Here is a 14,297-nt window from a genome sequence, read left to right on the forward strand (position 1 = left end):
AATATCCAAAACTCATAAAGAACTTATACAACTCAACACCATATACAAATAATCTGATTAAGAAATGAGCAGAAGACCTAAATGGACATTTCTCCAAAGACAACACACAGATAGCCAATATGAAAAGATGCTCAACATCATTAATCATCCGGAAAATGCAAATCAAAACTGCAATGAGATATCACTTCATACTTGTCAGAAAGACTAGTATCAAAAAGACAGGAAGTAAGTGTTGGTGAGGATGTGAAGAAAAGGGAACCCTTAGGCACTGTTGGCGGGGATGCAAATTGGTGCAACCATGGCGGAAAACTTTATGAAAGTTCCTCTAAAAATTAAAAATAGAAATACTGGGGCATCTGGGTGGCTCAGTCACTTAAGCATCCAGCTATTGATCTTGGCTCAGGTCATGATCTCAGGGTTTCATGAGTTCAAGCTCTGCACTGGGCTCTGCACTAACAGAGCAGACCTCCTTGGGATTCTCCCTTGCCCTCTCTCTATCCCTCTCCTATTCACGTGCTTGCGTGCTCTCTCTCTCAAGTTAAATAAACTTAAAAAAAATACTATATGATCTAGTAATTTCACTATGGTATTTATCTCAAGATAAGCAAAAACACTAATTCAGAAAGATACATGCATCCCTAGGTTTACTGCATCATTATTTACACTAGCCAAGATAGTGAAGCAACTTGAGTCCACTGGTAGATGAATGGATAAAGAAGGTGTGGTATATTTACACAATGGAAAAAATATTCAGCCATAAAAAAACAATGGAGATCTTACCATTTGTGACAACATGGATGGACTTAAAGAATATTACGCTAAGTGAAGTTAGAGAAAGACAAATATCATATGAGGTCACTTATATATGGCATCTAAAAACCAAAAGAAGTAACCAAACAAAACACAAAACAGAATCATAAATATAGAGAACTGGTGGTTGCCAGAGAGGATTCTGGGGAGATGAGCAAAACAGGCGAAGGAAATTAAGAAATGCTAACCCACTTACATTGTAAATATTAAGTCACAGGGATGTAAGCAGAGCATAAAATATAGTCAATAATATTGAAATAACATTGTATGGTAACAGACGGTAACTACACTTCAGTGATGAGCACAGCTCAATGCACAGAATTCTCCATTCACTATGTTGTACACGGGAAGCTAATATAACATTGTATTTCAATTATATTTTAATAAACAAAAAGAAGGTGGTAGCAAAAGGATCCAGGGTCTCTTTCTGCTGGTAGGGAAAGTTCTAAAATTGTGGTGATTATCGTGAAGATCTGTGACTACACTGAGTTGTACACTTCAAATCGGTAAATGGTCTGGTATGATAATTCTGTCTCAATACACCTATTTTTAAAAATAAGAAAAAATATCTTAGATAGAATATCTTAGAAACAATGATCTAGCTTCCACTTTAAGAAACTAGACAAAAAGGTAATTAGGCCCAAATCAAGCAGAAATAAGAAAATGGAGAGAAGAAACCGATGAAATTAAGAATAGAAATACAACACACAAAATTTTTTTCTTAAAAAAATACAAAAGTGGAGAGAAACTGTCGGTTAAGCATCTGACTCTTAATCTTAGCTCAGGTCTTGGTCTCAGGGTCATGAGTTCAAACTCCACCTTGGACTCTGTGCTGGGTAAGGAGCCTACTTAAAAAAAAAAAAAATTCAAAGTTGATAAATTGAACTAGCCAAATTGACCAAGGGAACAAAAAGAGAGAAAAGACAAACAACAAACAGCAAAAATGAAAGGAAAACCAATACTGACATTACAAATGTTAAAATGATAAGAGACTAGTATGAACAACTTTATGCTGATAAATTTGACAATTTAGATGAAACAGAGAAATTCCCTAAAAGACTCAAACTACCAAAGTTTAATCAAGAAGAAATAGATAACCTGAACAGTTTGTGTCTATTATAGAAAGTGAGTTTGTAGTTTAAAACCTTCCAGCAATAAAAACTCCAGGCCCAGGTGTCTTCACTGGCAAATTGTACCAAATATTTAGGAAAATATAATGCCAACTCTACACAAACTCTTGTAGGATATATAAAGAAGGAAACATATCCTAAGCCATTCTATGAGGTTCACATTACCTGACACATAAATCAGAAAAAGACCATCATAAACAAATATCCCTCACGAACACAAATGTGAAACTTCTCAACAAATTACTAACAAAATGAGAATAAAAGCACATAAAAAGAAACAATCAACACCGCCAACTGCGGTTTATCCCAAGAATGCAAACTTTGTTCAGCATTTGAAAATCAATCAATGGGGGCGCCTGGGTGGCTCAGTCGGTTAAGTGGCCGACTTCAGCTCAGGTCACAGTCTCGCGGTCCGTGAGTTTGAGCCCCGCGTCGGGCTCTGGGCTGATGGCTCAGAGCCTGGAGCCTGCTTCTGATTCTGTGTCTCCCTCTCTCTCTGCCCCTCCCCCGTTGATGCTCTGTCTCTCTCTGTCTCAAAAATAAATAAAAAACGTTAAAAAAAAAAATTAAAAAAAAAAAAAAGAAAATCAATGAATGGAGGGGCACCTGGGTGGCTCAGTTGGTTGAGTGTCTGACTTTGGCTCAGGTCATGGGTTCAAGACCGCAAGAGGCTTTGTGCTGATAGCTCAGAGCCTGGAGCCTGCTTCGGATTCTGTGTCTCCTTCTCTCTCTCTCTCTCTCTCTCTCTCTCTCTCTCTGCCCCTCCCCGACTTGTACTCTTTCTCTCAAAAATAAATAAAACATGAAAAAAAATTTTAAATACTAAAGTAATGATCATAAAGATACTCACTGGACTTAAAAAAAGAGTGGAGGACATCAGTGATATCCTTAAAAAAAAGAGAGATAAAAAAGACCCAGTCAGAGATGAAGAACACAATAAATGAAATTAAAATTACACTGGATGGAATATATACCAGGCTAGAGGAAGCAGATGAACAAATTAATGACTTGGAAGACAGAGTAATAAAAAGTAACCAAGCAGCGCAAATGAGAGAAAAAAAATATGCAAATTGAAAACAGTTTCAGGGGACTATGACTCCATCAAGCATAATAGAATTCACATTATAGGTATCCCAGAATAAGAGAGAGAGAAGAGGGCAGAAAATTTATTTAAAGAAATAATAGCTGACAAGTTCCTGATCTGGGAAAGGAAATAGATACCAAGATCCAGGAGGCACAGAGTTTCCCCCCAACCCCTGCCACCAAAATCAACCCAAGGAGGTCCACATCAAGACACAGAGTAATCAAAATGGCACAGTGGTGATAAAGAAAAAATTTTTTACATCAGCAAGAGAAAAGAAGACAGTTACATACAAAGGAAACCCCATAAGGCTATGAGATTTGTAAGCAGAAACTTTGCAAGCCAGAAGGGAATGGCATGATATACAAGGTGCTGAATGGGAAAAATCTACAACGAAGAATACTGTATCCAGCAAGGCTATCATTCAGAATAGAAGGAGAGTTTTTCAGACGAACAAAAACCAAAGGAGTTCATGACCACTAAACCAGCCCTACTAGAAATATTAAAGGGGACTCTTTGAGTGGAAAGGAAAGACCATAAATGAGAGTATGAAAAATATAAAATACAAAAGCAGTAAAAATAAATATTTCTGTAAAAGGTCAAGGATTCACAAAATAAAACAGTGTAAAATATGACACCAAATACCTAACGTGGGGGGTAGGGAGAGGAGTAAAGAATGAGTTTGAATTTAAACAACCATCAATTTAATATAGACTGCTATATGCAGAAAATATGATATATAAAACTAATGGTAACCACAAATCAAAATCCACTGATATGCAAAGAATAAAGAGAAAGGAATCCAAGTATATCACTAAAGAAAGCCAGCAAACCATGAAAAGAAGAGAACAAGAGGTCAGAGAAAAACTACAAAAACAACCACAAAATGGCAATAAATATATGTAAATAATTACTTTGAATGTAAATGGACTAAAGACTCCAATCAAAAGACATAGGGTAAGTGTGTAGATTGAAAAAACAACAAAAAACAAAAACCCATGCATATCCTGCTTACAAGAGACTCATTCCAGACCTACAGACACACCTGCAGATTGAAAGTGAGAGGCTAGAGAAACATTTATCATGCAAATCGATGTCAAAAGAAAGCCAGAGTAGCAATACTCATACTGGACAAACTAGACTTTAAAACAAACTGGAGAAAGAGACAAAAAGGACACTACATAATAATAAAGGGGACCAGCCAACAAGAAGATTTAACAATTGTAAATAATATGCACCCAAAATGGGAGCACCCAGATACATACAAGTTAATACACATAAAGAAATTAATCAGTAGTAATAATAAGGGTTTTTAATACTCCATTTACATCAATGGACAAATCATTCAAACAGAAAATCAATAAGGAAACAGTGGCTTTGAAAGACACACTGGGTCAGATGGATTTAACAGATAAGTTTCAGAACATTCCACCCTAAAACAGGAGAATACATATTATTTTCAAAAGCACATTAAACATTCTCCAGAACAGTTCATGTATTAGGCCACAAAACAAGCCTCAACAAATCTAAACAGATCGAAGTCATACTGTGCATCTTTTCTGACCACAATGTTATGAAACTAGAAATCAACCACAAGAAAAAATCTGGAAAGAACACAAATACAAAGAGGTTAAATAACATGCTACTTACTGAAAATGAATGGGTCTACCAAGAAATAAACAACTACATGGAAAGAAATGAAAACAAAAACACAATAGTCCAAAATCTTTGGGATACAGTAAAAGTGCTAAGAGGGAAGTTTATTTAATACAGGCCTACCTCAAGAAGAAAGAAAAATCTCATAAAAACCAACTTAACTTTACACATAAAGGAGTTAGCCAAGAACAAACAAAACCAGCAAAAGGAAGGAAATAATAAAGATTAGAGCAGAAATAAATGATTAAAACTAAAACAAACGAACAAAAAAACCACAATAGAACAGATCAATGAAACCAGAAGCTGGTTCTTTGAAAAATATCAACAATATTGGTAAACCTCTAGCCTGACTCATAGAGAGAGAGCGAGCGAGAGCAAGCGAGCAGACGCGCAAGAAGTGAGTTCTGTGACCCAAAGAAACAAAATCACAGATGAAAGACAGTAACACTATGGAAATACGAACAATTGTAAGACAATATTATGAAAAATTATACACCAACAAATTAGACAACCTAGAAGAAATGGACAAATTCCTAGAAACATATAACCTACTGAAACCAAAACAGGAAGAAATAGAAAATTTGAACAAACCAGTTACCAGCAAGGAAGCTGAATCAGTAATCAAAAAACTCCCAACAAGCAAATGTCCAGGACCAGACAGCTTCACAGGACAATTCTACCAAACATTTAAACAGTTATTACCTATTACTCTCAAACTATCCCAAAAAATAGAAGAGGAAGGAAAACTTCCAAATTCATTCTGAGGCCAGTATCACCCTGACACCAAAACCAGATAAAGACACCACACACACAAAAAGGCCAATATCTCTGATGAACATAGAGCAAAAATCCTCAACAAAATACTAACAAACCAAATCCAATAATACATTGCAAAAAGTCATCCACCATGATCAAGTGGGATTTATTCCCAGGATGTAAGGGTGGTTCAATATTTGCAATTAATCAATGTGATACATCATATCAATAAGGATAAAAACCATAAGATCATTTCAATAGATGCAAAAAACATTTGACAAAGTACAACATCTGTTTCATAATAAAAACTCTCAACAAAGTACTTCTAGAGGAAAATTACCTCAACAGAATAAAGGCCTTATATGAAAAACCCACAGTGAAAAGCATACTCAGTGGGGGAAAAACAGAACTTTTCCCCTAAGGTCAGGAACAAGATGAGGATGTCCACTGTCCCCACCTTTATTCAACATAGTACTGGAATCAGATAAGAAAAAAAAAAGCATCCAAACTGGTAAGGAAGAAGTAAAACTTTCACTATTTGCAGTTGACATGATACAATGCATAGAAAACCTAAAGACTCCACCAAAAAACTAGAACTGACAAATGAAAATTCAGCAAAGCCACGTGATACAAAAATCAACATACAGAAATCTGTCACATTCCTACATGCTAATAATGAAGAAACAGAAAAGTGAAATTAAGAAAACAATCCCATTTACGACTGCACCAAAAACAATAAAAAATCTAGGAATAAACTTAACCAAAGAGGTGAAAGACCTGTACTCTGAAAACTATAAAACACCCATGAAAGAAACTGAAGAGGACACAAAATAAAGACACTCCATGGATTGGAAAAATATTGTTGAAATGTCTATACTACTCAATCCACAGATTTAATTCAATCCCTACCAAAATATCAACAACATTTTTTGTAGAACTAGAACAAATAATCCTAAAATTCGTTTGGCACCACACAAGATCCCAAATAGCCAAAGCAATCCTGAATAACAAAAGCAAAACTGGAGGTATTACAATTCCAGACTTCAAGTTATGTTATAAAGCTGTGGTCATCCAAACGGGATGGTACTGGCATAAAAACAGACATTAGATCAATGAACAAAATAGAAAACCAGAAATAAACTCACAATTATTCAGTCAATTAATCTTTGACAAAGGAGGAAAGAACATATAATGGGAAAAAGTCTCTTCAGCAAATGGTGTTGGGAAAACTGGACAGCGACATGCAGAAGAATGACAGGACCACTATCTTACACCATACACAAAAATAAACTTCAGAAAGGGTTAACGACCTAAATGTGAGACCTTACCATACAAATCCTAGAAGAGAGCAAAGGCAGTAATCTCTCTGACATTGGCCATAGCAACATTTTTCTAGATGGGTCTCCTGAGGCAAGGGAAACAAAAGCAAAAATAACCTATTGGGACTACATCAAAATAAAAAGCTTCCTCATAGTGAAGGAAACAATCAACAAAACTAAAAGGTAACCTACTGAGGGAAGATATCTGCAAAGAACATATCCAATAAAGAATTAGTATCCAAAACATAAAGAATTAATACAGCTCAACACCCCCAAAACTCAAATAATCAAATTTAAAAATGGGCAGAAGGGGGCACCTGGGTGGCTCAGTGGGTTAAGCATCGGTCTCTTGATTTTGGCTCAAGTCACAGTCTCACGCTTCCATGAGATAAAACCCCGTATTAGGCTCTGTGGTAACAGCTCAGAGCCTACTTGAGATTCTTTCTCTCCACCCATCCCCCACACTCTCAAAATAAATGCTTTTAGAAAAGATTTTTTAACGTTTATTTCTGAGAGAGGGAGAGAACAAGTGGGGGAGGGGCAGAGAGAGAGGGAGACACAGAATCCAAAACAGGCTCCAGGCTCTGAGCTATCTGCACTTGAACTCACAAATCATGACCTGAAGTGAAGTCAGATGCTTAACTGACTGAGCCACCCAAGAGCCCCAAATAAAAACTTTTAAAAAAATGGGCAGAGGACATGAACAGACACTGCTCCAAAGACATTCAGATGGCCAACAGACACATGAAAAGATGCTCAACATCACTTATCATCAGGGAAATGCAAATCAAAACACTAATGAGAGGATTATGGGAAGATGGCGGCATAGGAGGACGCTGGGCTCACCGCGCGTCCTGCTGATCACTTAGATTCCACCTACGCCTGCCTAAATAACCCAGAAAACCGCCAGAGGATTAGCAGAACGGAGTCTCCGGAGCCAAGCCCACGGAAGAGGGTAGGAAGGGCGGCGAGGCGGTGCGCGCTCCACGGACTGGCGGGAGGGAGCCGGGGCGGAGGGGCGGCCCGCCGGCCAAGCAGAGCCCCCGAGTCTGGCTGGCAAAAGCGGAGGGGCCGGACGGACTGTGTTCCCACAGCAAGCGCGACTTAGCGTCTGGGAGGTCAAAAGTTAACAGCTCTGCTCGGAAAGCGGGAAGGCTGGAGGACAAAGGGAGGGAGAGCTGCTGAGCCCCCGGATGGCAGAGCTCAGTTTGGCGGGGAACAAAGGTGCTCGCCAGCGCCATCTCCCCTGCCCATCCCCCAGCCAAAACCCCAAAGGGAACCAGTTCCTGCCAGGGAACTTGCTTGCTCCGCGCAAATACCCAACGCGGTGCTTCTGCGGAGCCACCCCTCTGGCAGCGGGTCTGACTCCCTCCCGCTGCCACAGGGCCCCTCCTGAAGTGGATCACCTAAGGAGAAGCGAGCTAAGCCTGCCCCTCCTGCCCCCGTGCACCTTGCCTACCCACCCCAGCTAATACGCCAGATCCCCAGCACCACAAGCCTGGCAGTGTGCAAGTAGCCCAGACGGGCCACGCCACCCCACAGTGAATCCCGCCCCTAGGAGAGGGGAAGAGAAGGCACACACCAGTCTGACTGTGGCCCCAGCGGTGGGCTGGGGGCAGACATCAGGTCGGACTGCGGCCCCTCCCACCAACTCCAGTTATACACCACAGCACAGGGGAAGTGCCCTGCGGGTCCCCACCACTCCAGGGACTATCCAAAATGACCAAACGGAAGAATTCCCCTCAGAAGAATCTCCAGGAAATAACAACAGCTAATGAACTGATCAAAAAGGATTTAAATAATATAACAGAAAGTGAATTTAGAATAATAGTCATAAAATTAATCGCTGGGCTTGAAAACAGTATAGAGGACAGCAGAGAATCTCTTGCTACAGAGATCAAGGGACTAAGGAACAGTCAGGAGGAGCTGAAAAGCACTTTAAACGAAATGCAAAACAAAATGGAAATGACGGCTCGGATTGAAGAGGCAGAGGAGAGAATAGGTGAACTAGAAGATAAAGTTATGGAAAAAGAGGAAGCTGAGAGAAAGATAAAAAAATCCAGGAGTATGAGGGGAAAATTAGAGAACTAAGTGATACACTAAAAAGAAATAATATACGCATAATTGGTATCCCAGAGAAGGAAGAGAGAGGGAAAGGTGCTGAAGGGGTACTTGAAGAAATTATAGCTGAAAACTTCCCTGAACTGGGGAAGGAAAAAGGCATTGAAATCCAAGAGGCACAGAGAACTCCCTTCAGACGTAACTTGAATCGATCTTCTGCACGACATATCATAGTGAAACTGGCAAAATACAAGAATAAAGAGAAAATTCTGAAAGCAGCAAGGGATAAACATGCCCTCACATATAAAGGGAGACCTATAAGACTCGTGACTGATCTCTCTTTTGAAACTTGGCAGGCCAGAAAGGATTGGCACGAGATCTTCAGTGTGCTAAACAGAAAAAATATGCAGCCGAGAATCCTTTATCCAGCAAGTCTGTCATTTAGAATAGAAGGAGAGATAAAGGTCTTCCCAAACAAAAACTGAAGGAATTTGTCACCACTAAACCAGCCCTACAAGAGATCCTAAGGGGGATCCTGTGAGACAAAGTACCAGAGACATCACTACAAGCATAAAACATACAGACATCACAATGACTCTAAACCCGTATCTTTCTATAATAACACTGAATGTAAATGGATTAAATGCGCCAACCAAAAGACATAGGGTATTAGAATGGATAAAAAAACAAGACCCATCTATTTGCTGTCTACAAGAGACTCATTTTAGACCTGAGGACACCTTTAGATTGAGAGTGAGGGGATGGAGAACTATTTATCATGCTACTGGAAGCCAAAAGAAAGCTGGAGTAGCCATACTTATATCAGACAAACTAGACTTTAAATTAAAGGCTGTAACAAGAGATGAACAAGGGCATTATATAATAATTACAGGGTCTATCCATCAGGAAGAGCTAACAATTATAAACGTCTATGCGCCGAATACCGGAGCCCCCGAATATATAAAACAATTACTCATAAACATAAGCAACCTTATTGATAAGAATGTGGTAATTGCAGGGGACTTTAACATTACACTTACAGAAATGGATAGATCATCTAGACACAAGGTCAATAAAGAAACAAGGGCCCTGAATGATACATTGGATCAGATGGACTTGACAGATATATTTAGAACTCTGCATCCCAAAGCAACAGAATATACTTTCTTCTCGAGTGCACATGGAACATTCTCCAAGATAGATCATATACTGGGTCACAAAACTCTAATGAGATATCACCTTACACCTGTCACAGTGGCTAAAATAAAAAAAATACAAAAAAGGACAAGTGCTGGTCAGGATGTAGAAAAAAGGAACCCTCATGCACCGGGTTGGGAATGCAAACTCATGCAGCCACTGTAGAAGACAGTACAGAGGTACCTCAAAAAGTTAAAAATAGAACAACCCTGTGATCCAGCAATCACACTACTGGGTATTTACCCAAAAAGTACAAAAGCATGAACTCAAAGGGATACACACACCCCTAGGTCTTCTGCATCTGCAGCATTGTTTACAATAGCCAAATTATGGAAACAGCCCAAGTGTCTGTCGATAGATGAATGGATAAAGAAGATGTGGTATATCTATACATAATAGAATATTATTCAGCCCTAAGAAAGGTATCTCACCATTTACAACGACATGGGTGGAGCTAGGGAGTATTATGCTAAGTTAAACAAGTCAGAGAAAGATAGTATGATTTCACTTGTATGTGGAATTTAAGAAACAAAAACTAACAAAGAAAAATAAGAGAGAGAAACCAAGAATCATACTCTGTAGAGCAAATGGTTACCAAAGGGAGGTGGGGGGTGGGGTGGGGATGATGGTTGAAACAGGGGAAGGGGGTAAAGAGCACACTTGTCACCATGAGCACTGAGTAATGTATAGAATCGCTGAATCACTATACCATACACCTGGAACTAATGTAACACTGTATATTAACTATCCTAGGTTAAAATAAAAAAAAAAAGACTTAATTTTTAAAAAAGTGCTAAAAGACAATAACTTCCAACCAAGAATACTCTGCCTGGAAAAATTATCATTCAAAATTAAAGGAGAGATGGAGTTTTCTGGACACCCAAAGCCAAAGGAGTCCATCCTCACTAAACCAGCCTTAGAAGACATGCTAATGGGACTTCTTTAAGCTGACTAGCAACAAGAAAACACAGGAAAGCATAAACCTCACCGGCCAAGGTAAATATATAGTAAAGGTAGAAGATGCATTATATAAAACTAGCCTAAAGGTTAAAAAACAAAAGTAGCAAAAATAACCATAATTACAATAATTAGTAAAGGGACACACAACATTAAAAGATGTGACACATGACATCAAAAACATAAAACATGAGGGAACAGTAAAAACGTGCTTTGAGAATGCCTTTAAACTTAAACTGTTATCAACTTAAAATAGGCTGTTATAAATATAAATTGTTATATGTAATCTTCATGGTAACTACAAGCAAAAACCTATAGTAGATACACAGAAGATGAGAAAAGAATCTAAACATACCACTAAAGAAAATCATCAAGCCACGAAAGAGAGCATGAGAAAAAGAAAGGAACAGAGGAACTACAAAATACAAATAAATGGAAAGATATTCATGCACATCACCTGGGAGAAAATTGTTAAAAGGTCCATGTGACCCCCAAAACAATAGATTCAATGACATCCTATCAAAATTTCAATAGCATTTTTCTTTTTCTTTTTAAGTTTATTCATTTTGAGAGAGAGAGAGAGAAAAAAGAGGAGAGGAGAGAAGAGAATCCCAAGCAGGCTCTGCACTGTCAGTGCAGAGTCTGACAAGGGGCTCGATCTCACGACTGTGAGATCATGCCCTGAGGCGAAATCAAGAATCAGACTTTTTTTAAAAAAAAATTTTTTTTTCAACGTTTTTTATTTATTTTTGGGACAGAGAGAGACAGAGCATGAACGGGGGAGGGGCAGAGAGAGAGGGAGACACAGAATCGGAAACAGGCTCCAGGCTCCGAGCCATCAGCCCAGAGCCTGACGCGGGGCTCGAACTCACGGACCGCGAGATCGTGACCTGGCTGAAGTTGGATGCTTAACCGACTGCGCCACCCAGGCGCCCCAAGAATCAGACTTTTAAGCAACTGAGCCACCCAGGCACCCCTATTTATTTTTGAGAGGGAGAGAGCATGTGCACATTAGCAGGAGAAAGGCAGAGAGAGAGGGAGAAAGAATCCAAAGCAGGCTCTGCATTGTCAGTGCATAGCCTGATGCAGGTGTCTCTAACTCACAAACTTTGAGATCATGACCTGAGCTGAAACCAAGAGTTAGATGCTTAACTGACTGAGCCACTCAGGTGCCCCTCCAATAGCATTTTTCACAGAAATGGAACAATCCTAAAATTTGTATAGAAACGCAAAAGACCATGAATAACCAAACCAATTTTGAAAAAAACAAAGTGGAAAGCATCATGCACCCTGATTTCAAACTACATTACAAAGCTACAGTAACCAAACAGTATGATAGTGACATAAAAATACACACACAGACCAATGGAACAGAACAGAGAGCTCAGAAATAAACCCATGCATATATGGTCAATTAATTTACAACAAAGGAGCCAATAATATACAATGGGGAAAGGACAGCCTTCTCAAATGGTGCTGGGGAAACTGAACAGCCACATGTAAAAGTATGAAACTGGAGGGGTATCTTCTAGTGTCCACAAAAATTAATGCAAAATGACTTAAAGACTTGAACACAACACCTGAAACCATAAAACTCCTAAAAGAAAATATAGGCAGAAAGCTTCTTGACATTGGTCTTGGTGCTACTTTTAAAATCTGACACCAGGGGCGCCTGGGTGGCTCAGTCGGTTAAGCGTCTGACTTCAGCTCAGGTCATGATCTCACAGCTTGTGAGTTCAAGCCCCGCGTCGGGCTCTGTACTGACAGCTCAGAGCCTGGAACCTGCTTTGGATTCTGTGTCTCCCTCTCTCTCTGCCCCTCCCTGGCTCACACTCTGTCTCTCAAAAATAAATAAACATAAAAAAAAAGTTTTAAAAAAATAAAATCTGACACCAAAAGCAAAGGCAACAAAAGCAAAAATAAACAAACGGAACTATACCAAACTAAAAAGCTTCTGCACAACAAAAGAAACCATCAGCAAAATGAAAAGGCAGCCTACCAGATGGGAGAAAATACTTGCAAGTCATGTATCTGATGAAAGGTTAGTACCCAAAATATGTAAAGAATTCAACCCAATACCAAATAAGAAAAAAAAAAAGTCCACAAACAATCTGATTTAAAAATGGGCAGAATATCTGAATAGACAGTTCTCTAAAGAGACATACAGATGGCCGATATACGAAAAGATGCCCAACATCACAAACCAACAGAGAAAAGCAAATCAAAGCCATGAAGAGATATCACGTCACACTTGTCAGAATGGCTATTATCAAAAGGACAAGAAATAATAAGTGTTGGTGAGAATGTGAAGAAGAGCGAACCCTGTGCACTGTTGGTGGAAATGTAAATTAATGCAGCCCCTATAGAAAACAGTATGGCTTTTCTCAAATAATTAAAAATAGAACTACCATATGATCCAGCAACTCCACTGCTGGGTATTTGAGGAAAAAAACATGAATTCAAAAAAGATACAGGGGCGCCTGGGTGGCTCAGTTGGTTAAGCGTCCGACTTTGGCTCAGGTCATGATCTCACGGTCAGTGGGTTCGAGCCCCGCGTCAGGCTCTGTGCTGACAGCCCAGAGCCTGGAGCCTGTTTCAGATTCTGTGTCTCCCTCTCTCTCTGCCCCTCCCCTGTTCACACTCTGTCTCTCTCTGTCTCAAAAATAAATAAACGTTAAAAAAAAAAAATTAAAACTAAAAAAAAAAAAAAAAAAGATACATGCACTCCAATGTTCACTGCAGCATTATTTGCAACAGACAAGATATGCAATTAACCTAAGTGTCCATCAAGGAATGAATGGAGAAAGAAAATGTGGTACACATGTACAAATGGCATTATTCAGCCATAAAAAAGAATAAAATATTGCCATTTGCCACAACATGGATGGACCTTGAGGGCATTATGCTGACTGAAGTAAATCAAAGAAAAACAAATATGATATAGTTTCTATGTGGAATCTTTAAAAAACAAAAACAGAGGTGCCTGGGTGGCTCAGTGAGTTAAGCGCCTGACTTCAGCCCAGGTCGTGATCCTGCTGTTCAGGAGTTCCAGGCCCATAGTGGGTTCTGTGTTGACAGTTCAGAGCCTGGAGTCTGCTTCAGATTCTGTCTCAGTCTCTCTTTGCCCCTCCCCCGCTTGTGCTCGGTCTCTCTCAAAAATAAATAAAAACACTAAAAAATCAAAACAAAACAAAAACAGGGGCGCCAGAGTGGCTCAGTCAGTTAAGCGTGGTACTCTTGATTTCAGCTCAGGTCATGATCCCATGGCTCGATTCATGGGGTCCAGCACCGCACTGGGCTCTGCACTCACAACCTGGTGTCTGCGTGGGA

Source organism: Panthera uncia (assembly GCF_023721935.1).
Source record: "Panthera uncia isolate 11264 chromosome B3 unlocalized genomic scaffold, Puncia_PCG_1.0 HiC_scaffold_1, whole genome shotgun sequence".
In the NCBI taxonomy this organism is placed as follows: Eukaryota; Metazoa; Chordata; class Mammalia; order Carnivora; family Felidae; genus Panthera; species Panthera uncia.